This window comes from Schistocerca piceifrons, chromosome 8, assembly GCF_021461385.2.
Source record: "Schistocerca piceifrons isolate TAMUIC-IGC-003096 chromosome 8, iqSchPice1.1, whole genome shotgun sequence".
In the NCBI taxonomy this organism is placed as follows: domain Eukaryota; kingdom Metazoa; phylum Arthropoda; class Insecta; order Orthoptera; family Acrididae; genus Schistocerca; species Schistocerca piceifrons.
The window spans coordinates 141,237,111-141,264,177 of NC_060145.1; the positions used below are offsets into that span (position 1 = coordinate 141,237,111).

At 53.0% G+C, this 27,067-nt stretch overlaps 55 non-coding genes across 55 annotated transcripts; 36 read left to right on the forward strand and 19 right to left on the reverse strand.

Annotated features, from left to right (window-relative positions):
- Positions 1–52: 52 nt before the first annotated feature.
- On the forward strand, positions 53–144 carry Trnai-uau. Its single transcript is given in 2 exon segments — positions 53–90; positions 109–144. It is a non-coding gene; the product is annotated as a tRNA-Ile (tRNA).
- Positions 145–255: 111 nt separating this feature from the next.
- Trnad-guc lies at positions 256–327 on the forward strand. The gene has a single exon. It is a non-coding gene; the product is annotated as a tRNA-Asp (tRNA).
- Positions 328–906: 579 nt separating this feature from the next.
- Positions 907–979, reverse strand: Trnar-acg. The gene has a single exon. It is a non-coding gene; the product is annotated as a tRNA-Arg (tRNA).
- Positions 980–1,424: 445 nt separating this feature from the next.
- Positions 1,425–1,516, forward strand: Trnai-uau. The gene is given in 2 exon segments: positions 1,425–1,462; positions 1,481–1,516. It is a non-coding gene; the product is annotated as a tRNA-Ile (tRNA).
- Positions 1,517–1,627: 111 nt separating this feature from the next.
- On the forward strand, positions 1,628–1,699 carry Trnad-guc. Its single transcript has one exon. It is a non-coding gene; the product is annotated as a tRNA-Asp (tRNA).
- Positions 1,700–2,278: 579 nt separating this feature from the next.
- Positions 2,279–2,351, reverse strand: Trnar-acg. Its single transcript has one exon. It is a non-coding gene; the product is annotated as a tRNA-Arg (tRNA).
- A 445-nt stretch (positions 2,352–2,796) lies between these two features.
- Positions 2,797–2,888, forward strand: Trnai-uau. The gene is given in 2 exon segments: positions 2,797–2,834; positions 2,853–2,888. It is a non-coding gene; the product is annotated as a tRNA-Ile (tRNA).
- Positions 2,889–2,999: 111 nt separating this feature from the next.
- On the forward strand, positions 3,000–3,071 carry Trnad-guc. The gene has a single exon. It is a non-coding gene; the product is annotated as a tRNA-Asp (tRNA).
- Positions 3,072–3,650: 579 nt separating this feature from the next.
- On the reverse strand, positions 3,651–3,723 carry Trnar-acg. The gene has a single exon. It is a non-coding gene; the product is annotated as a tRNA-Arg (tRNA).
- A 445-nt stretch (positions 3,724–4,168) lies between these two features.
- Trnai-uau lies at positions 4,169–4,260 on the forward strand. The gene is given in 2 exon segments: positions 4,169–4,206; positions 4,225–4,260. It is a non-coding gene; the product is annotated as a tRNA-Ile (tRNA).
- A 111-nt stretch (positions 4,261–4,371) lies between these two features.
- Positions 4,372–4,443, forward strand: Trnad-guc. The gene has a single exon. It is a non-coding gene; the product is annotated as a tRNA-Asp (tRNA).
- A 579-nt stretch (positions 4,444–5,022) lies between these two features.
- Trnar-acg lies at positions 5,023–5,095 on the reverse strand. Its single transcript has one exon. It is a non-coding gene; the product is annotated as a tRNA-Arg (tRNA).
- Positions 5,096–5,540: 445 nt separating this feature from the next.
- Positions 5,541–5,632, forward strand: Trnai-uau. The gene is given in 2 exon segments: positions 5,541–5,578; positions 5,597–5,632. It is a non-coding gene; the product is annotated as a tRNA-Ile (tRNA).
- A 111-nt stretch (positions 5,633–5,743) lies between these two features.
- Positions 5,744–5,815, forward strand: Trnad-guc. Its single transcript has one exon. It is a non-coding gene; the product is annotated as a tRNA-Asp (tRNA).
- Positions 5,816–6,394: 579 nt separating this feature from the next.
- Trnar-acg lies at positions 6,395–6,467 on the reverse strand. The gene has a single exon. It is a non-coding gene; the product is annotated as a tRNA-Arg (tRNA).
- Positions 6,468–6,912: 445 nt separating this feature from the next.
- Trnai-uau lies at positions 6,913–7,004 on the forward strand. The gene is given in 2 exon segments: positions 6,913–6,950; positions 6,969–7,004. It is a non-coding gene; the product is annotated as a tRNA-Ile (tRNA).
- Positions 7,005–7,115: 111 nt separating this feature from the next.
- On the forward strand, positions 7,116–7,187 carry Trnad-guc. Its single transcript has one exon. It is a non-coding gene; the product is annotated as a tRNA-Asp (tRNA).
- A 579-nt stretch (positions 7,188–7,766) lies between these two features.
- Trnar-acg lies at positions 7,767–7,839 on the reverse strand. The gene has a single exon. It is a non-coding gene; the product is annotated as a tRNA-Arg (tRNA).
- A 445-nt stretch (positions 7,840–8,284) lies between these two features.
- Trnai-uau lies at positions 8,285–8,376 on the forward strand. Its single transcript is given in 2 exon segments — positions 8,285–8,322; positions 8,341–8,376. It is a non-coding gene; the product is annotated as a tRNA-Ile (tRNA).
- Positions 8,377–8,487: 111 nt separating this feature from the next.
- On the forward strand, positions 8,488–8,559 carry Trnad-guc. Its single transcript has one exon. It is a non-coding gene; the product is annotated as a tRNA-Asp (tRNA).
- A 579-nt stretch (positions 8,560–9,138) lies between these two features.
- On the reverse strand, positions 9,139–9,211 carry Trnar-acg. Its single transcript has one exon. It is a non-coding gene; the product is annotated as a tRNA-Arg (tRNA).
- A 1,300-nt stretch (positions 9,212–10,511) lies between these two features.
- On the reverse strand, positions 10,512–10,584 carry Trnar-acg. Its single transcript has one exon. It is a non-coding gene; the product is annotated as a tRNA-Arg (tRNA).
- Positions 10,585–11,029: 445 nt separating this feature from the next.
- Trnai-uau lies at positions 11,030–11,121 on the forward strand. Its single transcript is given in 2 exon segments — positions 11,030–11,067; positions 11,086–11,121. It is a non-coding gene; the product is annotated as a tRNA-Ile (tRNA).
- A 112-nt stretch (positions 11,122–11,233) lies between these two features.
- Trnad-guc lies at positions 11,234–11,305 on the forward strand. Its single transcript has one exon. It is a non-coding gene; the product is annotated as a tRNA-Asp (tRNA).
- Positions 11,306–11,884: 579 nt separating this feature from the next.
- On the reverse strand, positions 11,885–11,957 carry Trnar-acg. The gene has a single exon. It is a non-coding gene; the product is annotated as a tRNA-Arg (tRNA).
- A 445-nt stretch (positions 11,958–12,402) lies between these two features.
- On the forward strand, positions 12,403–12,494 carry Trnai-uau. Its single transcript is given in 2 exon segments — positions 12,403–12,440; positions 12,459–12,494. It is a non-coding gene; the product is annotated as a tRNA-Ile (tRNA).
- Positions 12,495–12,606: 112 nt separating this feature from the next.
- On the forward strand, positions 12,607–12,678 carry Trnad-auc. The gene has a single exon. It is a non-coding gene; the product is annotated as a tRNA-Asp (tRNA).
- Positions 12,679–13,257: 579 nt separating this feature from the next.
- Trnar-acg lies at positions 13,258–13,330 on the reverse strand. Its single transcript has one exon. It is a non-coding gene; the product is annotated as a tRNA-Arg (tRNA).
- A 445-nt stretch (positions 13,331–13,775) lies between these two features.
- Positions 13,776–13,867, forward strand: Trnai-uau. Its single transcript is given in 2 exon segments — positions 13,776–13,813; positions 13,832–13,867. It is a non-coding gene; the product is annotated as a tRNA-Ile (tRNA).
- A 112-nt stretch (positions 13,868–13,979) lies between these two features.
- Positions 13,980–14,051, forward strand: Trnad-auc. The gene has a single exon. It is a non-coding gene; the product is annotated as a tRNA-Asp (tRNA).
- Positions 14,052–14,630: 579 nt separating this feature from the next.
- Trnar-acg lies at positions 14,631–14,703 on the reverse strand. Its single transcript has one exon. It is a non-coding gene; the product is annotated as a tRNA-Arg (tRNA).
- Positions 14,704–15,148: 445 nt separating this feature from the next.
- On the forward strand, positions 15,149–15,240 carry Trnai-uau. The gene is given in 2 exon segments: positions 15,149–15,186; positions 15,205–15,240. It is a non-coding gene; the product is annotated as a tRNA-Ile (tRNA).
- Positions 15,241–15,352: 112 nt separating this feature from the next.
- Positions 15,353–15,424, forward strand: Trnad-auc. The gene has a single exon. It is a non-coding gene; the product is annotated as a tRNA-Asp (tRNA).
- Positions 15,425–16,003: 579 nt separating this feature from the next.
- Trnar-acg lies at positions 16,004–16,076 on the reverse strand. The gene has a single exon. It is a non-coding gene; the product is annotated as a tRNA-Arg (tRNA).
- Positions 16,077–16,521: 445 nt separating this feature from the next.
- On the forward strand, positions 16,522–16,613 carry Trnai-uau. Its single transcript is given in 2 exon segments — positions 16,522–16,559; positions 16,578–16,613. It is a non-coding gene; the product is annotated as a tRNA-Ile (tRNA).
- Positions 16,614–16,724: 111 nt separating this feature from the next.
- On the forward strand, positions 16,725–16,796 carry Trnad-guc. Its single transcript has one exon. It is a non-coding gene; the product is annotated as a tRNA-Asp (tRNA).
- A 579-nt stretch (positions 16,797–17,375) lies between these two features.
- Positions 17,376–17,448, reverse strand: Trnar-acg. Its single transcript has one exon. It is a non-coding gene; the product is annotated as a tRNA-Arg (tRNA).
- A 445-nt stretch (positions 17,449–17,893) lies between these two features.
- Positions 17,894–17,985, forward strand: Trnai-uau. Its single transcript is given in 2 exon segments — positions 17,894–17,931; positions 17,950–17,985. It is a non-coding gene; the product is annotated as a tRNA-Ile (tRNA).
- A 111-nt stretch (positions 17,986–18,096) lies between these two features.
- On the forward strand, positions 18,097–18,168 carry Trnad-guc. Its single transcript has one exon. It is a non-coding gene; the product is annotated as a tRNA-Asp (tRNA).
- Positions 18,169–18,747: 579 nt separating this feature from the next.
- Positions 18,748–18,820, reverse strand: Trnar-acg. The gene has a single exon. It is a non-coding gene; the product is annotated as a tRNA-Arg (tRNA).
- Positions 18,821–19,265: 445 nt separating this feature from the next.
- On the forward strand, positions 19,266–19,357 carry Trnai-uau. Its single transcript is given in 2 exon segments — positions 19,266–19,303; positions 19,322–19,357. It is a non-coding gene; the product is annotated as a tRNA-Ile (tRNA).
- Positions 19,358–19,468: 111 nt separating this feature from the next.
- Positions 19,469–19,540, forward strand: Trnad-guc. The gene has a single exon. It is a non-coding gene; the product is annotated as a tRNA-Asp (tRNA).
- Positions 19,541–20,119: 579 nt separating this feature from the next.
- Trnar-acg lies at positions 20,120–20,192 on the reverse strand. Its single transcript has one exon. It is a non-coding gene; the product is annotated as a tRNA-Arg (tRNA).
- A 445-nt stretch (positions 20,193–20,637) lies between these two features.
- Positions 20,638–20,729, forward strand: Trnai-uau. Its single transcript is given in 2 exon segments — positions 20,638–20,675; positions 20,694–20,729. It is a non-coding gene; the product is annotated as a tRNA-Ile (tRNA).
- A 111-nt stretch (positions 20,730–20,840) lies between these two features.
- Trnad-guc lies at positions 20,841–20,912 on the forward strand. Its single transcript has one exon. It is a non-coding gene; the product is annotated as a tRNA-Asp (tRNA).
- A 579-nt stretch (positions 20,913–21,491) lies between these two features.
- Positions 21,492–21,564, reverse strand: Trnar-acg. Its single transcript has one exon. It is a non-coding gene; the product is annotated as a tRNA-Arg (tRNA).
- A 445-nt stretch (positions 21,565–22,009) lies between these two features.
- Trnai-uau lies at positions 22,010–22,101 on the forward strand. The gene is given in 2 exon segments: positions 22,010–22,047; positions 22,066–22,101. It is a non-coding gene; the product is annotated as a tRNA-Ile (tRNA).
- A 111-nt stretch (positions 22,102–22,212) lies between these two features.
- Positions 22,213–22,284, forward strand: Trnay-gua. The gene has a single exon. It is a non-coding gene; the product is annotated as a tRNA-Tyr (tRNA).
- A 579-nt stretch (positions 22,285–22,863) lies between these two features.
- On the reverse strand, positions 22,864–22,936 carry Trnar-acg. The gene has a single exon. It is a non-coding gene; the product is annotated as a tRNA-Arg (tRNA).
- Positions 22,937–23,381: 445 nt separating this feature from the next.
- Trnai-uau lies at positions 23,382–23,473 on the forward strand. The gene is given in 2 exon segments: positions 23,382–23,419; positions 23,438–23,473. It is a non-coding gene; the product is annotated as a tRNA-Ile (tRNA).
- A 111-nt stretch (positions 23,474–23,584) lies between these two features.
- Positions 23,585–23,656, forward strand: Trnad-guc. The gene has a single exon. It is a non-coding gene; the product is annotated as a tRNA-Asp (tRNA).
- Positions 23,657–24,235: 579 nt separating this feature from the next.
- Positions 24,236–24,308, reverse strand: Trnar-acg. Its single transcript has one exon. It is a non-coding gene; the product is annotated as a tRNA-Arg (tRNA).
- Positions 24,309–24,753: 445 nt separating this feature from the next.
- Trnai-uau lies at positions 24,754–24,845 on the forward strand. The gene is given in 2 exon segments: positions 24,754–24,791; positions 24,810–24,845. It is a non-coding gene; the product is annotated as a tRNA-Ile (tRNA).
- Positions 24,846–24,956: 111 nt separating this feature from the next.
- On the forward strand, positions 24,957–25,028 carry Trnad-guc. The gene has a single exon. It is a non-coding gene; the product is annotated as a tRNA-Asp (tRNA).
- A 579-nt stretch (positions 25,029–25,607) lies between these two features.
- On the reverse strand, positions 25,608–25,680 carry Trnar-acg. The gene has a single exon. It is a non-coding gene; the product is annotated as a tRNA-Arg (tRNA).
- Between the last annotated feature and the right edge of the window lie 1,387 nt (positions 25,681–27,067).

Consider the following 27,067-nt stretch of genomic DNA (forward strand, 5'->3'; position numbering starts at 1 on the left):
ACAACAGGTTGGCATCAAAGTGAATACCGCTAACTGTAAGCACTGTGCTGTAGCCCCAGTGGCGCAATTGGTTAGCGCACGGTACTTATAAGGCAGTAGCCGTGAGCAATGCCGGGGTTGTGAGTTCGAGCCTCACCTGGGGCATACTTTTATTTCGTAGCAGCTGACTATGGAAGCATCGGGACGCTAGGTTTGAGATGTATCGCGTACATGAGAACCATAAATGTGCGTGCACTGTAGACAAGGACTGCGTGTTCCTCGGTAGTATAGTGGTTAGTATCCCCGCCTGTCACGCGGGAGACCGGGGTTCGATTCCCCGCCGGGGAGGTGCGAATTTTATATCGCGAAGGTTGCGCGTGTGGCCCGAAAAAGCATTACCGTTGTGATCAAGGAATGTAATTGCTAAAAAATCGTAAGAAAGTCTGCGTCTTAGGAAGTGTTTCTCGTATTCTGCACACGACGTCGTCGTTTCACAACTCACAGGGTTTGCCGTCGACGCTGAATCAGCGCACCCCAGGATTAATGATCGAGCTCGAAGCACCCAAGAAAAAGAATAATTTTAGCAGAGCGTGGTTTCGATCCACGGACCTCTGGGTTATGGGCCCAGCACGCTTCCACTGCGCCACTCTGCTGTGCGGACAGATACGCGCTCTTCGGTGCGTGACATGGGACACTTGGAAAAGCGTTGTCTGCGTCGCCTACCGTTTAATTAACTGCGTAGCATCTGCCAGCTTGACTTGTCTCGACTTTGCTCGACTGACGCTACGCTGACGCTTGCACGAAGCGATATTTACCGCGATCGTCTCGAGATGCAGCTGCGAGATGCTCAGGATTAACATTGCACTCCACGAAGGTGGAGACATTCGAATGCACTGCCTAGCTACGCGCCCGCAACTAACAAAATGCCGACCCTGCCAGGATTCGAACCTGGAATCTTCTGATCCGTAGTCAGACGCGTTATCCGTTGCGCCACAGGGCCACTGTTCGCGTTTTGTGCTACGAGGCGGGTGCACATCGCAAAACAACGTGTTCTCCGTGGCTCGACAATTGCATGTCATCCACTGACAACGGCGGCGCGGCCACTCTGGTCTTCGGCACTCTGCAGGGAGCTGCCACCAAGGAAGGCATCTCTCCTCCTGCTGCTCGGCCACGGAGCGCCTGCACAGCTTAGAGCTTGCCACAGATCTGCCGTCGCTGATGGACAGGTAGCGGAATGCAAGGCGGCCGTTTTTTTGCATTTTTTCGGTGATGACAAGCGGTTGACATGCTTGTAAGTGTAGCATATAAAACAAGAATCGTATGAAGCATTCGTAGACAGGTGCTAACGTCGCAGTATGGCCGCAGGTGACGGTCGTATGACGGGTCTGTAGCCACAACAGGTTGGCATCAAAGTGAATACCGCTAACTGTAAGCACTGTGCTGTAGCCCCAGTGGCGCAATTGGTTAGCGCACGGTACTTATAAGGCAGTAGCCGTGAGCAATGCCGGGGTTGTGAGTTCGAGCCTCACCTGGGGCATACTTTTATTTCGTAGCAGCTGACTATGGAAGCATCGGGACGCTAGGTTTGAGATGTATCGCGTACATGAGAACCATAAATGTGCGTGCACTGTAGACAAGGACTGCGTGTTCCTCGGTAGTATAGTGGTTAGTATCCCCGCCTGTCACGCGGGAGACCGGGGTTCGATTCCCCGCCGGGGAGGTGCGAATTTTATATCGCGAAGGTTGCGCGTGTGGCCCGAAAAAGCATTACCGTTGTGATCAAGGAATGTAATTGCTAAAAAATCGTAAGAAAGTCTGCGTCTTAGGAAGTGTTTCTCGTATTCTGCACACGACGTCGTCGTTTCACAACTCACAGGGTTTGCCGTCGACGCTGAATCAGCGCACCCCAGGATTAATGATCGAGCTCGAAGCACCCAAGAAAAAGAATAATTTTAGCAGAGCGTGGTTTCGATCCACGGACCTCTGGGTTATGGGCCCAGCACGCTTCCACTGCGCCACTCTGCTGAGCGGACAGATGCGCGCTCTTCGGTGCGTGACATGGGACACTTGGAAAAGCGTTGTCTGCGTCGCCTACCGTTTAATTAACTGCGTAGCATCTGCCAGCTTGACTTGTCTCGACTTTGCTCGACTGACGCTACGCTGACGCTTGCACGAAGCGATATTTACCGCGATCGTCTCGAGATGCAGCTGCGAGATGCTCAGGATTAACATTGCACTCCACGAAGGTGGAGACATTCGAATGCACTGCCTAGCTACGCGCCCGCAACTAACAAAATGCCGACCCTGCCAGGATTCGAACCTGGAATCTTCTAATCCGTAGTCAGACGCGTTATCCGTTGCGCCACAGGGCCACTGTTCGCGTTTTGTGCTACGAGGCGGGTGCACATCGCAAAGCAACGTGTTCTCCGTGGCTCGACAATTGCATGTCATCCACTGACAACTGCGGCGCGGCCACTCTGGTCTTCGGCACTCTGCAGGGAGCTGCCACCAAGGAAGGCATCTCTCCTCCTGCTGCTCGGCCACGGAGCGCCTGCACAGCTTAGAGCTTGCCACAGATCTGCCGTCGCTGATGGACAGGTAGCGGAATGCAAGGCGGCCGTTTTTTTGCATTTTTTCGGTGATGACAAGCGGTTGACATGCTTGTAAGTGTAGCATATAAAACAAGAATCGTATGAAGCATTCGTAGACAGGTGCTAACGTCGCAGTATGGCCGCAGGTGACGGTCGTATGACGGGTCTGTAGCCACAACAGGTTGGCATCAAAGTGAATACCGCTAACTGTAAGCACTCTGCTGTAGCCCCAGTGGCGCAATTGGTTAGCGCACGGTACTTATAAGGCAGTAGCCGTGAGCAATGCCGGGGTTGTGAGTTCGAGCCTCACCTGGGGCATACTTTTATTTCGTAGCAGCTGACTATGGAAGCATCGGGACGCTAGGTTTGAGATGTATCGCGTACATGAGAACCATAAATGTGCGTGCACTGTAGACAAGGACTGCGTGTTCCTCGGTAGTATAGTGGTTAGTATCCCCGCCTGTCACGCGGGAGACCGGGGTTCGATTCCCCGCCGGGGAGATGCGAATTTTATATCGCGAAGGTTGCGCGTGTGGCCCGAAAAAGCATTACCGTTGTGATCAAGGAATGTAATTGCTAAAAAATCGTAAGAAAGTCTGCGTCTTAGGAAGTGTTTCTCGTATTCTGCACACGACGTCGTCGTTTCACAACTCACAGGGTTTGCCGTCGACGCTGAATCAGCGCACCCCAGGATTAATGATCGAGCTCGAAGCACCCAAGAAAAAGAATAATTTTAGCAGAGCGTGGTTTCGATCCACGGACCTCTGGGTTATGGGCCCAGCACGCTTCCACTGCGCCACTCTGCTGTGCGGACAGATGCGCGCTCTTCGGTGCGTGACATGGGACACTTGGAAAAGCGTTGTCTGCGTCGCCTACCGTTTAATTAACTGCGTAGCATCTGCCAGCTTGACTTGTCTCGACTTTGCTCGACTGACGCTACGCTGACGCTTGCACGAAGCGATATTTACCGCGATCGTCTCGAGATGCAGCTGCGAGATGCTCAGGATTAACATTGCACTCCACGAAGGTGGAGACATTCGAATGCACTGCCTAGCTACGCGCCCGCAACTAACAAAATGCCGACCCTGCCAGGATTCGAACCTGGAATCTTCTGATCCGTAGTCAGACGCGTTATCCGTTGCGCCACAGGGCCACTGTTCGCGTTTTGTGCTACGAGGCGGGTGCACATCGCAAAACAACGTGTTCTCCGTGGCTCGACAATTGCATGTCATCCACTGACAACGGCGGCGCGGCCACTCTGGTCTTCGGCACTCTGCAGGGAGCTGCCACCAAGGAAGGCATCTCTCCTCCTGCTGCTCGGCCACGGAGCGCCTGCACAGCTTAGAGCTTGCCACAGATCTGCCGTCGCTGATGGACAGGTAGCGGAATGCAAGGCGGCCGTTTTTTTGCATTTTTTCGGTGATGACAAGCGGTTGACATGCTTGTAAGTGTAGCATATAAAACAAGAATCGTATGAAGCATTCGTAGACAGGTGCTAACGTCGCAGTATGGCCGCAGGTGACGGTCGTATGACGGGTCTGTAGCCACAACAGGTTGGCATCAAAGTGAATACCGCTAACTGTAAGCACTCTGCTGTAGCCCCAGTGGCGCAATTGGTTAGCGCACGGTACTTATAAGGCAGTAGCCGTGAGCAATGCCGGGGTTGTGAGTTCGAGCCTCACCTGGGGCATACTTTTATTTCGTAGCAGCTGACTATGGAAGCATCGGGACGCTAGGTTTGAGATGTATCGCGTACATGAGAACCATAAATGTGCGTGCACTGTAGACAAGGACTGCGTGTTCCTCGGTAGTATAGTGGTTAGTATCCCCGCCTGTCACGCGGGAGACCGGGGTTCGATTCCCCGCCGGGGAGGTGCGAATTTTATATCGCGAAGGTTGCGCGTGTGGCCCGAAAAAGCATTACCGTTGTGATCAAGGAATGTAATTGCTAAAAAATCGTAAGAAAGTCTGCGTCTTAGGAAGTGTTTCTCGTATTCTGCACACGACGTCGTCGTTTCACAACTCACAGGGTTTGCCGTCGACGCTGAATCAGCGCACCCCAGGATTAATGATCGAGCTCGAAGCACCCAAGAAAAAGAATAATTTTAGCAGAGCGTGGTTTCGATCCACGGACCTCTGGGTTATGGGCCCAGCACGCTTCCACTGCGCCACTCTGCTGTGCGGACAGATGCGCGCTCTTCGGTGCGTGACATGGGACACTTGGAAAAGCGTTGTCTGCGTCGCCTACCGTTTAATTAACTGCGTAGCATCTGCCAGCTTGACTTGTCTCGACTTTGCTCGACTGACGCTACGCTGACGCTTGCACGAAGCGATATTTACCGCGATCGTCTCGAGATGCAGCTGCGAGATGCTCAGGATTAACATTGCACTCCACGAAGGTGGAGACATTCGAATGCACTGCCTAGCTACGCGCCCGCAACTAACAAAATGCCGACCCTGCCAGGATTCGAACCTGGAATCTTCTGATCCGTAGTCAGACGCGTTATCCGTTGCGCCACAGGGCCACTGTTCGCGTTTTGTGCTACGAGGCGGGTGCACATCGCAAAACAACGTGTTCTCCGTGGCTCGACAATTGCATGTCATCCACTGACAACGGCGGCGCGGCCACTCTGGTCTTCGGCACTCTGCAGGGAGCTGCCACCAAGGAAGGCATCTCTCCTCCTGCTGCTCGGCCACGGAGCGCCTGCACAGCTTAGAGCTTGCCACAGATCTGCCGTCGCTGATGGACAGGTAGCGGAATGCAAGGCGGCCGTTTTTTTGCATTTTTTCGGTGATGACAAGCGGTTGACATGCTTGTAAGTGTAGCATATAAAACAAGAATCGTATGAAGCATTCGTAGACAGGTGCTAACGTCGCAGTATGGCCGCAGGTGACGGTCGTATGACGGGTCTGTAGCCACAACAGGTTGGCATCAAAGTGAATACCGCTAACTGTAAGCACTCTGCTGTAGCCCCAGTGGCGCAATTGGTTAGCGCACGGTACTTATAAGGCAGTAGCCGTGAGCAATGCCGGGGTTGTGAGTTCGAGCCTCACCTGGGGCATACTTTTATTTCGTAGCAGCTGACTATGGAAGCATCGGGACGCTAGGTTTGAGATGTATCGCGTACATGAGAACCATAAATGTGCGTGCACTGTAGACAAGGACTGCGTGTTCCTCGGTAGTATAGTGGTTAGTATCCCCGCCTGTCACGCGGGAGACCCGGGTTCGATTCCCCGCCGGGGAGGTGCGAATTTTATATCGCGAAGGTTGCGCGTGTGGCCCGAAAAAGCATTACCGTTGTGATCAAGGAATGTAATTGCTAAAAAATCGTAAGAAAGTCTGCGTCTTAGGAAGTGTTTCTCGTATTCTGCACACGACGTCGTCGTTTCACAACTCACAGGGTTTGCCGTCGACGCTGAATCAGCGCACCCCAGGATTAATGATCGAGCTCGAAGCACCCAAGAAAAAGAATAATTTTAGCAGAGCGTGGTTTCGATCCACGGACCTCTGGGTTATGGGCCCAGCACGCTTCCACTGCGCCACTCTGCTGTGCGGACAGATGCGCGCTCTTCGGTGCGTGACATGGGACACTTGGAAAAGCGTTGTCTGCGTCGCCTACCGTTTAATTAACTGCGTAGCATCTGCCAGCTTGACTTGTCTCGACTTTGCTCGACTGACGCTACGCTGACGCTTGCACGAAGCGATATTTACCGCGATCGTCTCGAGATGCAGCTGCGAGATGCTCAGGATTAACATTGCACTCCACGAAGGTGGAGACATTCGAATGCACTGCCTAGCTACGCGCCCGCAACTAACAAAATGCCGACCCTGCCAGGATTCGAACCTGGAATCTTCTGATCCGTAGTCAGACGCGTTATCCGTTGCGCCACAGGGCCACTGTTCGCGTTTTGTGCTACGAGGCGGGTGCACATCGCAAAGCAACGTGTTCTCCGTGGCTCGACAATTGCATGTCATCCACTGACAACGGCGGCGCGGCCACTCTGGTCTTCGGCACTCTGCAGGGAGCTGCCACCAAGGAAGGCATCTCTCCTCCTGCTGCTCGGCCACGGAGCGCCTGCACAGCTTAGAGCTTGCCACAGATCTGCCGTCGCTGATGGACAGGTAGCGGAATGCAAGGCGGCCGTTTTTTTGCATTTTTTCGGTGATGACAAGCGGTTGACATGCTTGTAAGTGTAGCATATAAAACAAGAATCGTATGAAGCATTCGTAGACAGGTGCTAACGTCGCAGTATGGCCGCAGGTGACGGTCGTATGACGGGTCTGTAGCCACAACAGGTTGGCATCAAAGTGAATACCGCTAACTGTAAGCACTGTGCTGTAGCCCCAGTGGCGCAATTGGTTAGCGCACGGTACTTATAAGGCAGTAGCCGTGAGCAATGCCGGGGTTGTGAGTTCGAGCCTCACCTGGGGCATACTTTTATTTCGTAGCAGCTGACTATGGAAGCATCGGGACGCTAGGTTTGAGATGTATCGCGTACATGAGAACCATAAATGTGCGTGCACTGTAGACAAGGACTGCGTGTTCCTCGGTAGTATAGTGGTTAGTATCCCCGCCTGTCACGCGGGAGACCGGGGTTCGATTCCCCGCCTGGGAGGTGCGAATTTTATATCGCGAAGGTTGCGCGTGTGGCCCGAAAAAGCATTACCGTTGTGATCAAGGAATGTAATTGCTAAAAAATCGTAAGAAAGTCTGCGTCTTAGGAAGTGTTTCTCGTATTCTGCACACGACGTCGTCGTTTCACAACTCACAGGGTTTGCCGTCGACGCTGAATCAGCGCACCCCAGGATTAATGATCGAGCTCGAAGCACCCAAGAAAAAGAATAATTTTAGCAGAGCGTGGTTTCGATCCACGGACCTCTGGGTTATGGGCCCAGCACGCTTCCACTGCGCCACTCTGCTGTGCGGACAGATGCGCGCTCTTCGGTGCGTGACATGGGACACTTGGAAAAGCGTTGTCTGCGTCGCCTACCGTTTAATTAACTGCGTAGCATCTGCCAGCTTGACTTGTCTCGACTTTGCTCGACTGACGCTACGCTGACGCTTGCACGAAGCGATATTTACCGCGATCGTCTCGAGATGCAGCTGCGAGATGCTCAGGATTAACATTGCACTCCACGAAGGTGGAGACATTCGAATGCACTGCCTAGCTACGCGCCCGCAACTAACAAAATGCCGACCCTGCCAGGATTCGAACCTGGAATCTTCTGGTCCGTAGTCAGACGCGTTATCCGTTGCGCCACAGGGCCACTGTTCGCGTTTTGTGCTACGAGGCGGGTGCACATCGCAAAACAACGTGTTCTCCGTGGCTCGACAATTGCATGTCATCCACTGACAACGGCGGCGCGGCCACTCTGGTCTTCGGCACTCTGCAGGGAGCTGCCACCAAGGAAGGCATCTCTCCTCCTGCTGCTCGGCCACGGAGCGCCTGCACAGCTTAGAGCTTGCCACAGATCTGCCGTCGCTGATGGACAGGTAGCGGAATGCAAGGCGGCCGTTTTTTTGCATTTTTTCGGTGATGACAAGCGGTTGACATGCTTGTAAGTGTAGCATATAAAACAAGAATCGTATGAAGCATTCGTAGACAGGTGCTAACGTCGCAGTATGGCCGCAGGTGACGGTCGTATGACGGGTCTGTAGCCACAACAGGTTGGCATCAAAGTGAATACCGCTAACTGTAAGCACTGTGCTGTAGCCCCAGTGGCGCAATTGGTTAGCGCACGGTACTTATAAGGCAGTAGCCGTGAGCAATGCCGGGGTTGTGAGTTCGAGCCTCACCTGGGGCATACTTTTATTTCGTAGCAGCTGACTATGGAAGCATCGGGACGCTAGGTTTGAGATGTATCGCGTACATGAGAACCATAAATGTGCGTGCACTGTAGACAAGGACTGCGTGTTCCTCGGTAGTATAGTGGTTAGTATCCCCGCCTGTCACGCGGGAGACCGGGGTTCGATTCCCCGCCGGGGAGATGCGAATTTTATATCGCGAAGGTTGCGCGTGTGGCCCGAAAAAGCATTACCGTTGTGATCAAGGAATGTAATTGCTAAAAAATCGTAAGAAAGTCTGCGTCTTAGGAAGTGTTTCTCGTATTCTGCACACGACGTCGTCGTTTCACAACTCACAGGGTTTGCCGTCGACGCTGAATCAGCGCACCCCAGGATTAATGATCGAGCTCGAAGCACCCAAGAAAAAGAATAATTTTAGCAGAGCGTGGTTTCGATCCACGGACCTCTGGGTTATGGGCCCAGCACGCTTCCACTGCGCCACTCTGCTGTGCGGACAGATGCGCGCTCTTCGGTGCGTGACATGGGACACTTGGAAAAGCGTTGTCTGCGTCGCCTACCGTTTAATTAACTGCGTAGCATCTGCCAGCTTGACTTGTCTCGACTTTGCTCGACTGACGCTACGCTGACGCTTGCACGAAGCGATATTTACCGCGATCGTCTCGAGATGCAGCTGCGAGATGCTCAGGATTAACATTGCACTCCACGAAGGTGGAGACATTCGAATGCACTGCCTAGCTACGCGCCCGCAACTAACAAAATGCCGACCCTGCCAGGATTCGAACCTGGAATCTTCTGATCCGTAGTCAGACGCGTTATCCGTTGCGCCACAGGGCCACTGTTCGCGTTTTCTGCTACGAGGCGGGTGCACATCGCAAAGCAACGTGTTCTCCGTGGCTCGGCAATTGCATGTCATCCACTGACAACGGCGGCGCGGCCACTCTGGTCTTCGGCACTCTGCAGGGAGCTGCCACCAAGGAAGGCATCTCTCCTCCTGCTGCTCGGCCACGGAGCGCCTGCACAGCTTAGAGCTTGCCACAGATCTGCCGTCGCTGATGGACAGGTAGCGGAATGCAAGGCGGCCGTTTTTTTGCATTTTTTCGGTGATGACAAGCGGTTGACATGCTTGTAAGTGTAGCATATAAAACAAGAATCGTATGAAGCATTCGTAGACAGGTGCTAACGTCGCAGTATGGCCGCAGGTGACGGTCGTATGACGGGTCTGTAGCCACAACAGGTTGGCATCAAAGTGAATACCGCTAACTGTAAGCACTCTGCTGTAGCCCCAGTGGCGCAATTGCTTAGCGCACGGTACTTATAAGGCAGTAGCCGTGAGCAATGCCGGGGTTGTGAGTTCGAGCATCACCTGGGGCATACTTTTATTTCGTAGCAGCTGACTATGGAAGCATCGGGACGCTAGATTTGAGATGCATCACGTACCTGAGAGACCATAAATGTGCGTGCACTGTAGTCAACGACTGCGTGTTTCACGGTAGTATAGTGGTTAGTATCCCCGCCTGTCACGCGGGAGACCGGGGTTCGATTCCCCGCCGGGGAGGTGCGATTTTTATATCGCGAAGGTTGCACATGTGGCCCGAAAAAGCATTACCGTTGTGATCAAGGAATGTAATTGCTAAAAAATCGTAAGAAAGTCTGCGTCTTAGGAAGTGTTTCTCGTATTCTGCACACGACGTCGTCGTTTCACAACTCACAGGGTTTGCCGTCGACGCTGAATCAGCGCACCCCAGGATTAATGATCGAGCTCGAAGCACCCAAAAAAAAGAATAATTTTAGCAGAGCGTGGTTTCGATCCACGGACCTCTGGGTTATGGGCCCAGCACGCTTCCACTGCGCCACTCTGCTGTGCGGACAGATGCGCGCTCTTCGGTGCGTGACATGGGACACTTGGAAAAGCGTTGTCTGCGTCGCCTACCGTTTAATTAACTGCGTAGCATCTGCCAGCTTGACTTGTCTCGACTTTGCTCGACTGACGCTACGCTGACGCTTGCACGAAGCGATATTTACCGCGATCGTCTCGAGATGCAGCTGCGAGATGCTCAGGATTAACATTGCACTCCACGAAGGTGGAGACATTCGAATGCACTGCCTAGCTACGCGCCCGCAACTAACAAAATGCCGACCCTGCCAGGATTCGAACCTGGAATCTTCTGATCCGTAGTCAGACGCGTTATCCGTTGCGCCACAGGGCCACTGTTCGCGTTTTCTGCTACGAGGCGGGTGCACATCGCAAAGCAACGTGTTCTCCGTGGCTCGGCAATTGCATGTCATCCACTGACAACGGCGGCGCGGCCACTCTGGTCTTCGGCACTCTGCAGGGAGCTGCCACCAAGGAAGGCATCTCTCCTCCTGCTGCTCGGCCACGGAGCGCCTGCACAGCTTAGAGCTTGCCACAGATCTGCCGTCGCTGATGGACAGGTAGCGGAATGCAAGGCGGCCGTTTTTTTGCATTTTTTCGGTGATGACAAGCGGTTGACATGCTTGTAAGTGTAGCATATAAAACAAGAATCGTATGAAGCATTCGTAGACAGGTGCTAACGTCGCAGTATGGCCGCAGGTGACGGTCGTATGACGGGTCTGTAGCCACAACAGGTTGGCATCAAAGTGAATACCGCTAACTGTAAGCACTGTGCTGTAGCCCCAGTGGCGCAATTGGTTAGCGCACGGTACTTATAAGGCAGTAGCCGTGAGCAATGCCGGGGTTGTGAGTTCGAGCATCACCTGGGGCATACTTTTATTTCGTAGCAGCTGACTATGGAAGCATCGGGACGCTAGATTTGAGATGCATCACGTACCTGAGAGACCATAAATGTGCGTGCACTGTAGTCAACGACTGCGTGTTCCTCGGTAGTATAGTGGTTAGTATCCCCGCCTGTCACGCGGGAGACCGGGGTTCGATTCCCCGCCGGGGAGGTGCGATTTTTATATCGCGAAGGTTGCACATGTGGCCCGAAAAAGCATTACCGTTGTGATCAAGGAATGTAATTGCTAAAAAATCGTAAGAAAGTCTGCGTCTTAGGAAGTGTTTCTCGTATTCTGCACACGACGTCGTCGTTTCACAACTCACAGGGTTTGCCGTCGACGCTGAATCAGCGCACCCCAGGATTAATGATCGAGCTCGAAGCACCCAAAAAAAAGAATAATTTTAGCAGAGCGTGGTTTCGATCCACGGACCTCTGGGTTATGTGCCCAGCACGCTTCCACTGCGCCACTCTGCTGTGCGGACAGATGCGCGCTCTTCGGTGCGTGACATGGGACACTTGGAAAAGCGTTGTCTGCGTCGCCTACCGTTTAATTAACTGCGTAGCATCTGCCAGCTTGACTTGTCTCGACTTTGCTCGACTGACGCTACGCTGACGCTTGCACGAAGCGATATTTACCGCGATCGTCTCGAGATGCAGCTGCGAGATGCTCAGGATTAACATTGCACTCCACGAAGGTGGAGACATTCGAATGCACTGCCTAGCTACGCGCCCGCAACCAACAAAATGCCGACCCTGCCAGGATTCGAACCTGGAATCTTCTGATCCGTAGTCAGACGCGTTATCCGTTGCGCCACAGGGCCACTGTTCGCGTTTTGTGCTACGAGGCGGGTGCACATCGCAAAGCAACGTGTTCTCCGTGGCTCGACAATTGCATGTCATCCACTGACAACGGCGGCGCGGCCACTCTGGTCTTCGGCACTCTGCAGGGAGCTGCCATCAAGGAAGGCATCTCTCCTCCTGCTGCTCGGCCACGGAGCGCCTGCACAGCTTAGAGCTTGCCACAGATCTGCCGTCGCTGATGGACAGGTAGCGGAATGCAAGGCGGCCGTTTCTTTGCATTTTTTCGGTGATGACAAGCGGTTGACATGCTTGTAAGTGTAGCATATAAAACAAGAATCGTATGAAGCATTCGTAGACAGGTGCTAACGTCGCAGTATGGCCGCAGGTGACGGTCGTATGACGGGTCTGTAGCCACAACAGGTTGGCATCAAAGTGAATACCGCTAACTGTAAGCACTGTGCTGTAGCCCCAGTGGCGCAATTGGTTAGCGCACGGTACTTATAAGGCAGTAGCCGTGAGCAATGCCGGGGTTGTGAGTTCGAGCATCACCTGGGGCATACTTTTATTTCGTAGCAGCTGACTATGGAAGCATCGGGACGCTAGATTTGAGATGCATCACGTACCTGAGAGACCATAAATGTGCGTGCACTGTAGTCAACGACTGCGTGTTCCTCGGTAGTATAGTGGTTAGTATCCCCGCCTATCACGCGGGAGACCGGGGTTCGATTCCCCGCCGGGGAGGTGCGATTTTTATATCGCGAAGGTTGCACATGTGGCCCGAAAAAGCATTACCGTTGTGATCAAGGAATGTAATTGCTAAAAAATCGTAAGAAAGTCTGCGTCTTAGGAAGTGTTTCTCGTATTCTGCACACGACGTCGTCGTTTCACAACTCACAGGGTTTGCCGTCGACGCTGAATCAGCGCACCCCAGGATTAATGATCGAGCTCGAAGCACCCAAAAAAAAGAATAATTTTAGCAGAGCGTGGTTTCGATCCACGGACCTCTGGGTTATGGGCCCAGCACGCTTCCACTGCGCCACTCTGCTGTGCGGACAGATGCGCGCTCTTCGGTGCGTGACATGGGACACTTGGAAAAGCGTTGTCTGCGTCGCCTACCGTTTAATTAACTGCGTAGCATCTGCCAGCTTGACTTGTCTCGACTTTGCTCGACTGACGCTACGCTGACGCTTGCACGAAGCGATATTTACCGCGATCGTCTCGAGATGCAGCTGCGAGATGCTCAGGATTAACATTGCACTCCACGAAGGTGGAGACATTCGAATGCACTGCCTAGCTACGCGCCCGCAACCAACAAAATGCCGACCCTGCCAGGATTCGAACCTGGAATCTTCTGATCCGTAGTCAGACGCGTTATCCGTTGCGCCACAGGGCCACTGTTCGCGTTTTGTGCTACGAGGCGGGTGCACATCGCAAAGCAACGTGTTCTCCGTGGCTCGACAATTGCATGTCATCCACTGACAACGGCGGCGCGGCCACTCTGGTCTTCGGCACTCTGCAGGGAGCTGCCATCAAGGAAGGCATCTCTCCTCCTGCTGCTCGGCCACGGAGCGCCTGCACAGCTTAGAGCTTGCCACAGATCTGCCGTCGCTGATGGACAGGTAGCGGAATGCAAGGCGGCCGTTTTTTTGCATTTTTTCGGTGATGACAAGCGGTTGACATGCTTGTAAGTGTAGCATATAAAACAAGAATCGTATGAAGCATTCGTAGACAGGTGCTAACGTCGCAGTATGGCCGCAGGTGACGGTCGTATGACGGGTCTGTAGCCACAACAGGTTGGCATCAAAGTGAATACCGCTAACTGTAAGCACTGTGCTGTAGCCCCAGTGGCGCAATTGGTTAGCGCACGGTACTTATAAGGCAGTAGCCGTGAGCAATGCCGGGGTTGTGAGTTCGAGCATCACCTGGGGCATACTTTTATTTCGTAGCAGCTGACTATGGAAGCATCGGGACGCTAGATTTGAGATGCATCACGTACCTGAGAGACCATAAATGTGCGTGCACTGTAGTCAACGACTGCGTCTTCCTCGGTAGTATAGTGGTTAGTATCCCCGCCTATCACGCGGGAGACCGGGGTTCGATTCCCCGCCGGGGAGGTGCGATTTTTATATCGCGAAGGTTGCACATGTGGCCCGAAAAAGCATTACCGTTGTGATCAAGGAATGTAATTGCTAAAAAATCGTAAGAAAGTCTGCGTCTTAGGAAGTGTTTCTCGTATTCTGCACACGACGTCGTCGTTTCACAACTCACAGGGTTTGCCGTCGACGCTGAATCAGCGCACCCCAGGATTAATGATCGAGCTCGAAGCACCCAAAAAAAAGAATAATTTTAGCAGAGCGTGGTTTCGATCCACGGACCTCTGGGTTATGGGCCCAGCACGCTTCCACTGCGCCACTCTGCTGTGCGGACAGATGCGCGCTCTTCGGTGCGTGACATGGGACACTTGGAAAAGCGTTGTCTGCGTCGCCTACCGTTTAATTAACTGCGTAGCATCTGCCAGCTTGACTTGTCTCGACTTTGCTCGACTGACGCTACGCTGACGCTTGCACGAAGCGATATTTACCGCGATCGTCTCGAGATGCAGCTGCGAGATGCTCAGGATTAACATTGCACTCCACGAAGGTGGAGACATTCGAATGCACTGCCTAGCTACGCGCCCGCAACTAACAAAATGCCGACCCTGCCAGGATTCGAACCTGGAATCTTCTGATCCGTAGTCAGACGCGTTATCCGTTGCGCCACAGGGCCACTGTTCGCGTTTTGTGCTACGAGGCGGGTGCACATCGCAAAGCAACGTGTTCTCCGTGGCTCGACAATTGCATGTCATCCACTGACAACGGCGGCGCGGCCACTCTGGTCTTCGGCACTCTGCAGGGAGCTGCCATCAAGGAAGGCATCTCTCCTCCTGCTGCTCGGCCACGGAGCGCCTGCACAGCTTAGAGCTTGCCACAGATCTGCCGTCGCTGATGGACAGGTAGCGGAATGCAAGGCGGCCGTTTTTTTGCATTTTTTCGGTGATGACAAGCGGTTGACATGCTTGTAAGTGTAGCATATAAAACAAGAATCGTATGAAGCATTCGTAGACAGGTGCTAACGTCGCAGTATGGCCGCAGGTGACGGTCGTATGACGGGTCTGTAGCCACAACAGGTTGGCATCAAAGTGAATACCGCTAACTGTAAGCACTGTGCTGTAGCCCCAGTGGCGCAATTGGTTAGCGCACGGTACTTATAAGGCAGTAGCCGTGAGCAATGCCGGGGTTGTGAGTTCGAGCATCACCTGGGGCATACTTTTATTTCGTAGCAGCTGACTATGGAAGCATCGGGACGCTAGATTTGAGATGCATCACGTACCTGAGAGACCATAAATGTGCGTGCACTGTAGTCAACGACTGCGTGTTCCTCGGTAGTATAGTGGTTAGTATCCCCGCCTATCACGCGGGAGACCGGGGTTCGATTCCCCGCCGGGGAGGTGCGATTTTTATATCGCGAAGGTTGCACATGTGGCCCGAAAAAGCATTACCGTTGTGATCAAGGAATGTAATTGCTAAAAAATCGTAAGAAAGTCTGCGTCTTAGGAAGTGTTTCTCGTATTCTGCACACGACGTCGTCGTTTCACAACTCACAGGGTTTGCCGTCGACGCTGAATCAGCGCACCCCAGGATTAATGATCGAGCTCGAAGCACCCAAAAAAAAGAATAATTTTAGCAGAGCGTGGTTTCGATCCACGGACCTCTGGGTTATGGGCCCAGCACGCTTCCACTGCGCCACTCTGCTGTGCGGACAGATGCGCGCTCTTCGGTGCGTGACATGGGACACTTGGAAAAGCGTTGTCTGCGTCGCCTACCGTTTAATTAACTGCGTAGCATCTGCCAGCTTGACTTGTCTCGACTTTGCTCGACTGACGCTACGCTGACGCTTGCACGAAGCGATATTTACCGCGATCGTCTCGAGATGCAGCTGCGAGATGCTCAGGATTAACATTGCACTCCACGAAGGTGGAGACATTCGAATGCACTGCCTAGCTACGCGCCCGCAACTAACAAAATGCCGACCCTGCCAGGATTCGAACCTGGAATCTTCTGATCCGTAGTCAGACGCGTTATCCGTTGCGCCACAGGGCCACTGTTCGCGTTTTGTGCTACGAGGCGGGTGCACATCGCAAAGCAACGTGTTCTCCGTGGCTCGACAATTGCATGTCATCCACTGACAACGGCGGCGCGGCCACTCTGGTCTTCGGCACTCTGCAGGGAGCTGCCACCAAGGAAGGCATCTCTCCTCCTGCTGCTCGGCCACGGAGCGCCTGCACAGCTTAGAGCTTGCCACAGATCTGCCGTCGCTGATGGACAGGTAGCGGAATGCAAGGCGGCCGTTTTTTTGCATTTTTTCGGTGATGACAAGCGGTTGACATGCTTGTAAGTGTAGCATATAAAACAAGAATCGTATGAAGCATTCGTAGACAGGTGCTAACGTCGCAGTATGGCCGCAGGTGACGGTCGTATGACGGGTCTGTAGCCACAACAGGTTGGCATCAAAGTGAATACCGCTAACTGTAAGCACTGTGCTGTAGCCCCAGTGGCGCAATTGGTTAGCGCACGGTACTTATAAGGCAGTAGCCGTGAGCAATGCCGGGGTTGTGAGTTCGAGCCTCACCTGGGGCATACTTTTATTTCGTAGCAGCTGACTATGGAAGCATCGGGACGCTAGGTTTGAGATGTATCGCGTACATGAGAACCATAAATGTGCGTGCACTGTAGACACGGACTGCGTGTTCCTCGGTAGTATAGTGGTTAGTATCCCCGCCTGTCACGCGGGAGACCGGGGTTCGATTCCCCGCCGGGGAGGTGCGAATTTTATATCGCGAAGGTTGCGCGTGTGGCCCGAAAAAGCATTACCGTTGTGATCAAGGAATGTAATTGCTAAAAAATCGTAAGAAAGTCTGCGTCTTAGGAAGTGTTTCTCGTATTCTGCACACGACGTCGTCGTTTCACAACTCACAGGGTTTGCCGTCGACGCTGAATCAGCGCACCCCAGGATTAATGATCGAGCTCGAAGCACCCAAGAAAAAGAATAATTTTAGCAGAGCGTGGTTTCGATCCACGGACCTCTGGGTTATGGGCCCAGCACGCTTCCACTGCGCCACTCTGCTGTGCGGACAGATTCGCGCTCTTCGGTGCGTGACATGGGACACTTGGAAAAGCGTTGTCTGCGTCGCCTACCGTTTAATTAACTGCGTAGCATCTGCCAGCTTGACTTGTCTCGACTTTGCTCGACTGACGCTACGCTGACGCTTGCACGAAGCGATATTTACCGCGATCGTCTCGAGATGCAGCTGCGAGATGCTCAGGATTAACATTGCACTCCACGAAGGTGGAGACATTCGAATGCACTGCCTAGCTACGCGCCCGCAACTAACAAAATGCCGACCCTGCCAGGATTCGAACCTGGAATCTTCTGATCCGTAGTCAGACGCGTTATCCGTTGCGCCACAGGGCCACTGTTCGCGTTTTGTGCTACGAGGCGGGTGCACATCGCAAAGCAACGTGTTCTCCGTGGCTCGACAATTGCATGTCATCCACTGACAACGGCGGCGCGGCCACTCTGGTCTTCGGCACTCTGCAGGGAGCTGCCACCAAGGAAGGCATCTCTCCTCCTGCTGCTCGGCCACGGAGCGCCTGCACAGCTTAGAGCTTGCCACAGATCTGCCGTCGCTGATGGACAGGTAGCGGAATGCAAGGCGGCCGTTTTTTTGCATTTTTTCGGTGATGACAAGCGGTTGACATGCTTGTAAGTGTAGCATATAAAACAAGAATCGTATGAAGCATTCGTAGACAGGTGCTAACGTCGCAGTATGGCCGCAGGTGACGGTCGTATGACGGGTCTGTAGCCACAACAGGTTGGCATCAAAGTGAATACCGCTAACTGTAAGCACTCTGCTGTAGCCCCAGTGGCGCAATTGGTTAGCGCACGGTACTTATAAGGCAGTAGCCGTGAGCAATGCCGGGGTTGTGAGTTCGAGCCTCACCTGGGGCATACTTTTATTTCGTAGCAGCTGACTATGGAAGCATCGGGACGCTAGGTTTGAGATGTATCGCGTACATGAGAACCATAAATGTGCGTGCACTGTAGACAAGGACTGCGTGTTCCTCGGTAGTATAGTGGTTAGTATCCCCGCCTGTCACGCGGGAGACCGGGGTTCGATTCCCCGCCGGGGAGATGCGAATTTTATATCGCGAAGGTTGCGCGTGTGGCCCGAAAAAGCATTACCGTTGTGATCAAGGAATGTAATTGCTAAAAAATCGTAAGAAAGTCTGCGTCTTAGGAAGTGTTTCTCGTATTCTGCACACGACGTCGTCGTTTCACAACTCACAGGGTTTGCCGTCGACGCTGAATCAGCGCACCCCAGGATTAATGATCGAGCTCGAAGCACCCAAGAAAAAGAATAATTTTAGCAGAGCGTGGTTTCGATCCACGGACCTCTGGGTTATGGGCCCAGCACGCTTCCACTGCGCCACTCTGCTGTGCGGACAGATGCGCGCTCTTCGGTGCGTGACATGGGACACTTGGAAAAGCGTTGTCTGCGTCGCCTACCGTTTAATTAACTGCGTAGCATCTGCCAGCTTGACTTGTCTCGACTTTGCTCGACTGACGCTACGCTGACGCTTGCACGAAGCGATATTTACCGCGATCGTCTCGAGATGCAGCTGCGAGATGCTCAGGATTAACATTGCACTCCACGAAGGTGGAGACATTCGAATGCACTGCCTAGCTACGCGCCCGCAACTAACAAAATGCCGACCCTGCCAGGATTCGAACCTGGAATCTTCTGATCCGTAGTCAGACGCGTTATCCGTTGCGCCACAGGGCCACTGTTCGCGTTTTGTGCTACGAGGCGGGTGCACATCGCAAAACAACGTGTTCTCCGTGGCTCGACAATTGCATGTCATCCACTGACAACGGCGGCGCGGCCACTCTGGTCTTCGGCACTCTGCAGGGAGCTGCCACCAAGGAAGGCATCTCTCCTCCTGCTGCTCGGCCACGGAGCGCCTGCACAGCTTAGAGCTTGCCACAGATCTGCCGTCGCTGATGGACAGGTAGCGGAATGCAAGGCGGCCGTTTTTTTGCATTTTTTCGGTGATGACAAGCGGTTGACATGCTTGTAAGTGTAGCATATAAAACAAGAATCGTATGAAGCATTCGTAGACAGGTGCTAACGTCGCAGTATGGCCGCAGGTGACGGTCGTATGACGGGTCTGTAGCCACAACAGGTTGGCATCAAAGTGAATACCGCTAACTGTAAGCACTGTGCTGTAGCCCCAGTGGCGCAATTGGTTAGCGCACGGTACTTATAAGGCAGTAGCCGTGAGCAATGCCGGGGTTGTGAGTTCGAGCCTCACCTGGGGCATACTTTTATTTCGTAGCAGCTGACTATGGAAGCATCGGGACGCTAGGTTTGAGATGTATCGCGTACATGAGAACCATAAATGTGCGTGCACTGTAGACAAGGACTGCGTGTTCCTCGGTAGTATAGTGGTTAGTATCCCCGCCTGTCACGCGGGAGACCGGGGTTCGATTCCCCGCCGGGGAGGTGCGATTTTTATATCGCGAAGGTTGCACATGTGGCCCGAAAAAGCATTACCGTTGTGATCAAGGAATGTAATTGCTAAAAAATCGTAAGAAAGTCTGCGTCTTAGGAAGTGTTTCTCGTATTCTGCACACGACGTCGTCGTTTCACAACTCACAGGGTTTGCCGTCGACGCTGAATCAGCGCACCCCAGGATTAATGATCGAGCTCGAAGCACCCAAGAAAAAGAATAATTTTAGCAGAGCGTGGTTTCGATCCATGGACCTCTGGGTTATGGGCCCAGCACGCTTCCACTGCGCCACTCTGCTGTGCGGACAGATGCGCGCTCTTCGGTGCGTGACATGGGACACTTGGAAAAGCGTTGTCTGCGTCGCCTACCGTTTAATTAACTGCGTAGCATCTGCCAGCTTGACTTGTCTCGACTTTGCTCGACTGACGCTACGCTGACGCTTGCACGAAGCGATATTTACCGCGATCGTCTCGAGATGCAGCTGCGAGATGCTCAGGATTAACATTGCACTCCACGAAGGTGGAGACATTCGAATGCACTGCCTAGCTACGCGCCCGCAACTAACAAAATGCCGACCCTGCCAGGATTCGAACCTGGAATCTTCTGATCCGTAGTCAGACGCGTTATCCGTTGCGCCACAGGGCCACTGTTCGCGTTTTGTGCTACGAGGCGGGTGCACATCGCAAAGCAACGTGTTCTCCGTGGCTCGACAATTGCATGTCATCCACTGACAACGGCGGCGCGGCCACTCTGGTCTTCGGCACTCTGCAGGGAGCTGCCACCAAGGAAGGCATCTCTCCTCCTGCTGCTCGGCCACGGAGCGCCTGCACAGCTTAGAGCTTGCCACAGATCTGCCGTCGCTGATGGACAGGTAGCGGAATGCAAGGCGGCCGTTTTTTTGCATTTTTTCGGTGATGACAAGCGGTTGACATGCTTGTAAGTGTAGCATATAAAACAAGAATCGTATGAAGCATTCGTAGACAGGTGCTAACGTCGCAGTATGGCCGCAGGTGACGGTCGTATGACGGGTCTGTAGCCACAACAGGTTGGCATCAAAGTGAATACCGCTAACTGTAAGCACTGTGCTGTAGCCCCAGTGGCGCAATTGGTTAGCGCACGGTACTTATAAGGCAGTAGCCGTGAGCAATGCCGGGGTTGTGAGTTCGAGCCTCACCTGGGGCATACTTTTATTTCGTAGCAGCTGACTATGGAAGCATCGGGACGCTAGGTTTGAGATGTATCGCGTACATGAGAACCATAAATGTGCGTGCACTGTAGACAAGGACTGCGTGTTCCTCGGTAGTATAGTGGTTAGTATCCCCGCCTGTCACGCGGGAGACCGGGGTTCGATTCCCCGCCGGGGAGGTGCGATTTTTATATCGCGAAGGTTGCACATGTGGCCCGAAAAAGCATTACCGTTGTGATCAAGGAATGTAATTGCTAAAAAATCGTAAGAAAGTCTGCGTCTTAGGAAGTGTTTCTCGTATTCTGCACACGACGTCGTCGTTTCACAACTCACAGGGTTTGCCGTCGACGCTGAATCAGCGCACCCCAGGATTAATGATCGAGCTCGAAGCACCCAAGAAAAAGAATAATTTTAGCAGAGCGTGGTTTCGATCCATGGACCTCTGGGTTATGGGCCCAGCACGCTTCCACTGCGCCACTCTGCTGTGCGGACAGATGCGCGCTCTTCGGTGCGTGACATGGGACACTTGGAAAAGCGTTGTCTGCGTCGCCTACCGTTTAATTAACTGCGTAGCATCTGCCAGCTTGACTTGTCTCGACTTTGCTCGACTGACGCTACGCTGACGCTTGCACGAAGCGATATTTACCGCGATCGTCTCGAGATGCAGCTGCGAGATGCTCAGGATTAACATTGCACTCCACGAAGGTGGAGACATTCGAATGCACTGCCTAGCTACGCGCCCGCAACTAACAAAATGCCGACCCTGCCAGGATTCGAACCTGGAATCTTCTGATCCGTAGTCAGACGCGTTATCCGTTGCGCCACAGGGCCACTGTTCGCGTTTTGTGCTACGAGGCGGGTGCACATCGCAAAGCAACGTGTTCTCCGTGGCTCGACAATTGCATGTCATCCACTGACAACGGCGGCGCGGCCACTCTGGTCTTCGGCACTCTGCAGGGAGCTGCCACCAAGGAAGGCATCTCTCCTCCTGCTGCTCGGCCACGGAGCGCCTGCACAGCTTAGAGCTTGCCACAGATCTGCCGTCGCTGATGGACAGGTAGCGGAATGCAAGGCGGCCGTTTTTTTGCATTTTTTCGGTGATGACAAGCGGTTGACATGCTTGTAAGTGTAGCATATAAAACAAGAATCGTATGAAGCATTCGTAGACAGGTGCTAACGTCGCAGTATGGCCGCAGGTGACGGTCGTATGACGGGTCTGTAGCCACAACAGGTTGGCATCAAAGTGAATACCGCTAACTGTAAGCACTGTGCTGTAGCCCCAGTGGCGCAATTGGTTAGCGCACGGTACTTATAAGGCAGTAGCCGTGAGCAATGCCGGGGTTGTGAGTTCGAGCCTCACCTGGGGCATACTTTTATTTCGTAGCAGCTGACTATGGAAGCATCGGGACGCTAGGTTTGAGATGTATCGCGTACATGAGAACCATAAATGTGCGTGCACTGTAGACAAGGACTGCGTGTTCCTCGGTAGTATAGTGGTTAGTATCCCCGCCTGTAACGCGGGAGACCGGGGTTCGATTCCCCGCCGGGGAGATGCGATTTTTATATCGCGAAGGTTGCGCGTGTGGCCCGAAAAAGCATTACCGTTGTGATCAAGGAATGTAATTGCTAAAAAATCGTAAGAAAGTCTGCGTCTTAGGAAGTGTTTCTCGTATTCTGCACACGACGTCGTCGTTTCACAACTCACAGGGTTTGCCGTCGACGCTGAATCAGCGCACCCCAGGATTAATGATCGAGCTCGAAGCACCCAAGAAAAAGAATAATTTTAGCAGAGCGTGGTTTCGATCCACGGACCTCTGGGTTATGGGCCCAGCACGCTTCCACTGCGCCACTCTGCTGTGCGGACAGATGCGCGCTCTTCGGTGCGTGACATGGGACACTTGGAAAAGCGTTGTCTGCGTCGCCTACCGTTTAATTAACTGCGTAGCATCTGCCAGCTTGACTTGTCTCGACTTTGCTCGACTGACGCTACGCTGACGCTTGCACGAAGCGATATTTACCGCGATCGTCTCGAGATGCAGCTGCGAGATGCTCAGGATTAACATTGCACTCCACGAAGGTGGAGACATTCGAATGCACTGCCTAGCTACGCGCCCGCAACTAACAAAATGCCGACCCTGCCAGGATTCGAACCTGGAATCTTCTGATCCGTAGTCAGACGCGTTATCCATTGCGCCACAGGGCCACTGTTCGCGTTTTGTGCTACGAGGCGGGTGCACATCGCAAAGCAACGTGTTCTCCGTGGCTCGACAATTGCATGTCATCCACTGACAACGGCGGCGCGGCCACTCTGGTCTTCGGCACTCTGCAGGGAGCTGCCACCAAGGAAGGCATCTCTCCTCCTGCTGCTCGGCCACGGAGCGCCTGCACAGCTTAGAGCTTGCCACAGATCTGCCGTCGCTGATGGACAGGTAGCGGAATGCAAGGCGGCCGTTTTTTTGCATTTTTTCGGTGATAACAAGCGGTTGACATGCTTGTAAGTGTAGCATATAAAACAAGAATCGTATGAAGCATTCGTAGACAGGTGCTAACGTCGCAGTATGGCCGCAGGTGACGGTCGTATGACGGGTCTGTAGCCACAACAGGTTGGCATCAAAGTGAATACCGCTAACTGTAAGCACTGTGCTGTAGCCCCAGTGGCGCAATTGGTTAGCGCACGGTACTTATAAGGCAGTAGCCGTGAGCAATGCCGGGGTTGTGAGTTCGAGCCTCACCTGGGGCATACTTTTATTTCGTAGCAGCTGACTATGGAAGCATCGGGACGCTAGGTTTGAGATGTATCGCGTACATGAGAACCATAAATGTTCGTGCACTGTAGACAAGGACTGCGTGTTCCTCGGTAGTATAGTGGTTAGTATCCCCGCCTGTCACGCGGGAGACCGGGGTTCGATTCCCCGCCGGGGAGATGCGATTTTTATATCGCGAAGGTTGCGCGTGTGGCCCGAAAAAGCATTACCGTTGTGATCAAGGAATGTAATTGCTAAAAAATCGTAAGAAAGTCTGCGTCTTAGGAAGTGTTTCTCGTATTCTGCACACGACGTCGTCGTTTCACAACTCACAGGGTTTGCCGTCGACGCTGAATCAGCGCACCCCAGGATTAATGATCGAGCTCGAAGCACCCAAGAAAAAGAATAATTTTAGCAGAGCGTGGTTTCGATCCACGGACCTCTGGGTTATGGGCCCAGCACGCTTCCACTGCGCCACTCTGCTGTGCGGACAGATGCGCGCTCTTCGGTGCGTGACATGGGACACTTGGAAAAGCGTTGTCTGCGTCGCCTACCGTTTAATTAACTGCGTAGCATCTGCCAGCTTGACTTATCTCGACTTTGCTCGACTGACGCTACGCTGACGCTTGCACGAAGCGATATTTACCGCGATCGTCTCGAGATGCAGCTGCGAGATGCTCAGGATTAACATTGCACTCCACGAAGGTGGAGACATTCGAATGCACTGCCTAGCTACGCGCCCGCAACTAACAAAATGCCGACCCTGCCAGGATTCGAACCTGGAATCTTCTGATCCGTAGTCAGACGCGTTATCCGTTGCGCCACAGGGCCACTGTTCGCGTTTTCTGCTACGAGGCGGGTGCACATCGCAAAGCAACGTGTTCTCCGTGGCTCGGCAATTGCATGTCATCCACTGACAACGGCGGCGCGGCCACTCTGGTCTTCGGCACTCTGCAGGGAGCTGCCACCAAGGAAGGCATCTCTCCTCCTGCTGCTCGGCCACGGAGCGCCTGCACAGCTTAGAGCTTGCCACAGATCTGCCGTCGCTGATGGACAGGTAGCGGAATGCAAGGCGGCCGTTTTTTTGCATTTTTTCGGTGATGACAAGCGGTTGACATGCTTGTAAGTGTAGCATATAAAACAAGAATCGTATGAAGCATTCGTAGACAGGTGCTAACGTCGCAGTATGGCCGCAGGTGACGGTCGTATGACGGGTCTGTAGCCACAACAGGTTGGCATCAAAGTGAATACCGCTAACTGTAAGCACTGTGCTGTAGCCCCAGTGGCGCAATTGGTTAGCGCACGGTACTTATAAGGCAGTAGCCGTGAGCAATGCCGGGGTTGTGAGTTCGAGCCTCACCTGGGGCATACTTTTATTTCGTAGCAGCTGACTATGGAAGCATCGGGACGCTAGGTTTGAGATGTATCGCGTACATGAGAACCATAAATGTGCGTGCACTGTAGACAAGGACTGCGTGTTCCTCGGTAGTATAGTGGTTAGTATCCCCGCCTGTCACGCGGGAGACCGGGGTTCGATTCCCCGCCGGGGAGGTGCGATTTTTATATCGCGAAGGTTGCACATGTGGCCCGAAAAAGCATTACCGTTGTGATCAAGGAATGTAATTGCTAAAAAATCGTAAGAAAGTCTGCGTCTTAGGAAGTGTTTCTCGTATTCTGCACACGACGTCGTCGTTTCACAACTCACAGGGTTTGCCGTCGACGCTGAATCAGCGCACCCCAGGATTAATGATCGAGCTCGAAGCACCCAAGAAAAAGAATAATTTTAGCAGAGCGTGGTTTCGATCCACGGACCTCTGGGTTATGGGCCCAGCACGCTTCCACTGCGCCACTCTGCTGTGCGGACAGATGCGCGCTCTTCGGTGCGTGACATGGGACACTTGGAAAAGCGTTGTCTGCGTCGCCTACCGTTTAATTAACTGCGTAGCATCTGCCAGCTTGACTTGTCTCGACTTTGCTCGACTGACGCTACGCTGACGCTTGCACGAAGCGATATTTACCGCGATCGTCTCGAGATGCAGCTGCGAGATGCTCAGGATTAACATTGCACTCCACGAAGGTGGAGACATTCGAATGCACTGCCTAGCTACGCGCCCGCAACTAACAAAATGCCGACCCTGCCAGGATTCGAACCTGGAATCTTCTGATCCGTAGTCAGACGCGTTATCCGTTGCGCCACAGGGCCACTGTTCGCGTTCTGTGCTACCAGGCTGGTGCACATCGCAAAGCAACGTGATCTCCGTGGCTCGACAATTGCATGTCATCCACTGACAACGGCGGCGCGGCCACTCTGGTCTTCGGCACTCTGCAGGGAGCTGCCACCAAGGAAGGCATCTCTCCTCCTGCTGCTCGGCCACGGAGCGCCTGCACAGCTTAGAGCTTGCCACAGATCTGCCGTCGCTGATGGACAGGTAGCGGAATGCAAGGCGGCCGTTTTTTTTGCATTTTTTCGGTGATGACAAGCGGTTGACATGCTTGTAAGTGTAGCATATAAAACAAGAATCGTATGAAGCATTCGTAGACAGGTGCTAACGTCGCAGTATGGCCGCAGGTGACGGTCGTATGACGGGTCTGTAGCCACAACAGGTTGGCATCAAAGTGAATACCGCTAACTGTAAGCACTGTGCTGTAGCCCCAGTGGCGAAAGTTCCGCTTGCGACGCCGTGCAGGTCGCACGTGTTGTGCCTTCGCTCCGCAATAGCGTGTGCAAGCTGTGACTACTTTCGTTGTTTACCTTGTTTGCTAGATTTGCTGTCTTGTGTTTCCGTCACTTCACTTCGCTTTTAGTGTTTTGTGTAGTTGTGTGTTAGCGGTCTCGACCGTTTAATACGTGGATATGTCGTCCAGGTTGTTCCCAAGGAAATGTACTCTGTGTTTCGAATTTGACAAGTCTACACGTCATGTTCAACCGAGTTCCATGGAAGTTCACGATTTCATAGTGGATGTCATTGGTATTACGTCTGACCAGGTTCATACTGCCTATTACGACACAGATCTCTACTGTTTCTTCGTCAAGTTGTTAAACCCTGTGTTACTGGAGAGGATTCTGTTAAAACATGGTAGCAGAGCTGAGTTCCGTCATCGTGACGCCTCGGTGAGTACTGTTCTCATATCCAATGCTGATGTAGAATATAAAAATGTCCGCGTGTACAACCTGCCGCCGGAAGTTGAAAACTGTTATTTACGTGAGATTTTGACGAAGTATGGGGAGGTCAAGCAAATCCGTAACGAACGTTGGTCTAGCCAACATCGGTTACAGTGTTTTAGTGGCGTCCGGTCAGTCGAAATGCACGTCAAGCAAGATATCCCCTCCCATCTTATTGTTTGTGGGTATAAAGTGCATGTCACGTACAGTGGGCAACCAGGCACATGCTTTATTTGTAACGAAACTGGCCACTTGCGTACGAACTGCCCTAAACGTGTCTTTGTTCTCAAAAGTACTTTGGAACAGCGTAGAAAATTGACATTGGCCGATCTTGTTAGGGAGGCCCCAATCACGGACATCGAACGCCCTAGTGATAGTGAAATATTGCCCCCGGAGCCTGGTTTGCCTGTTGCCGACTTTCCACCCT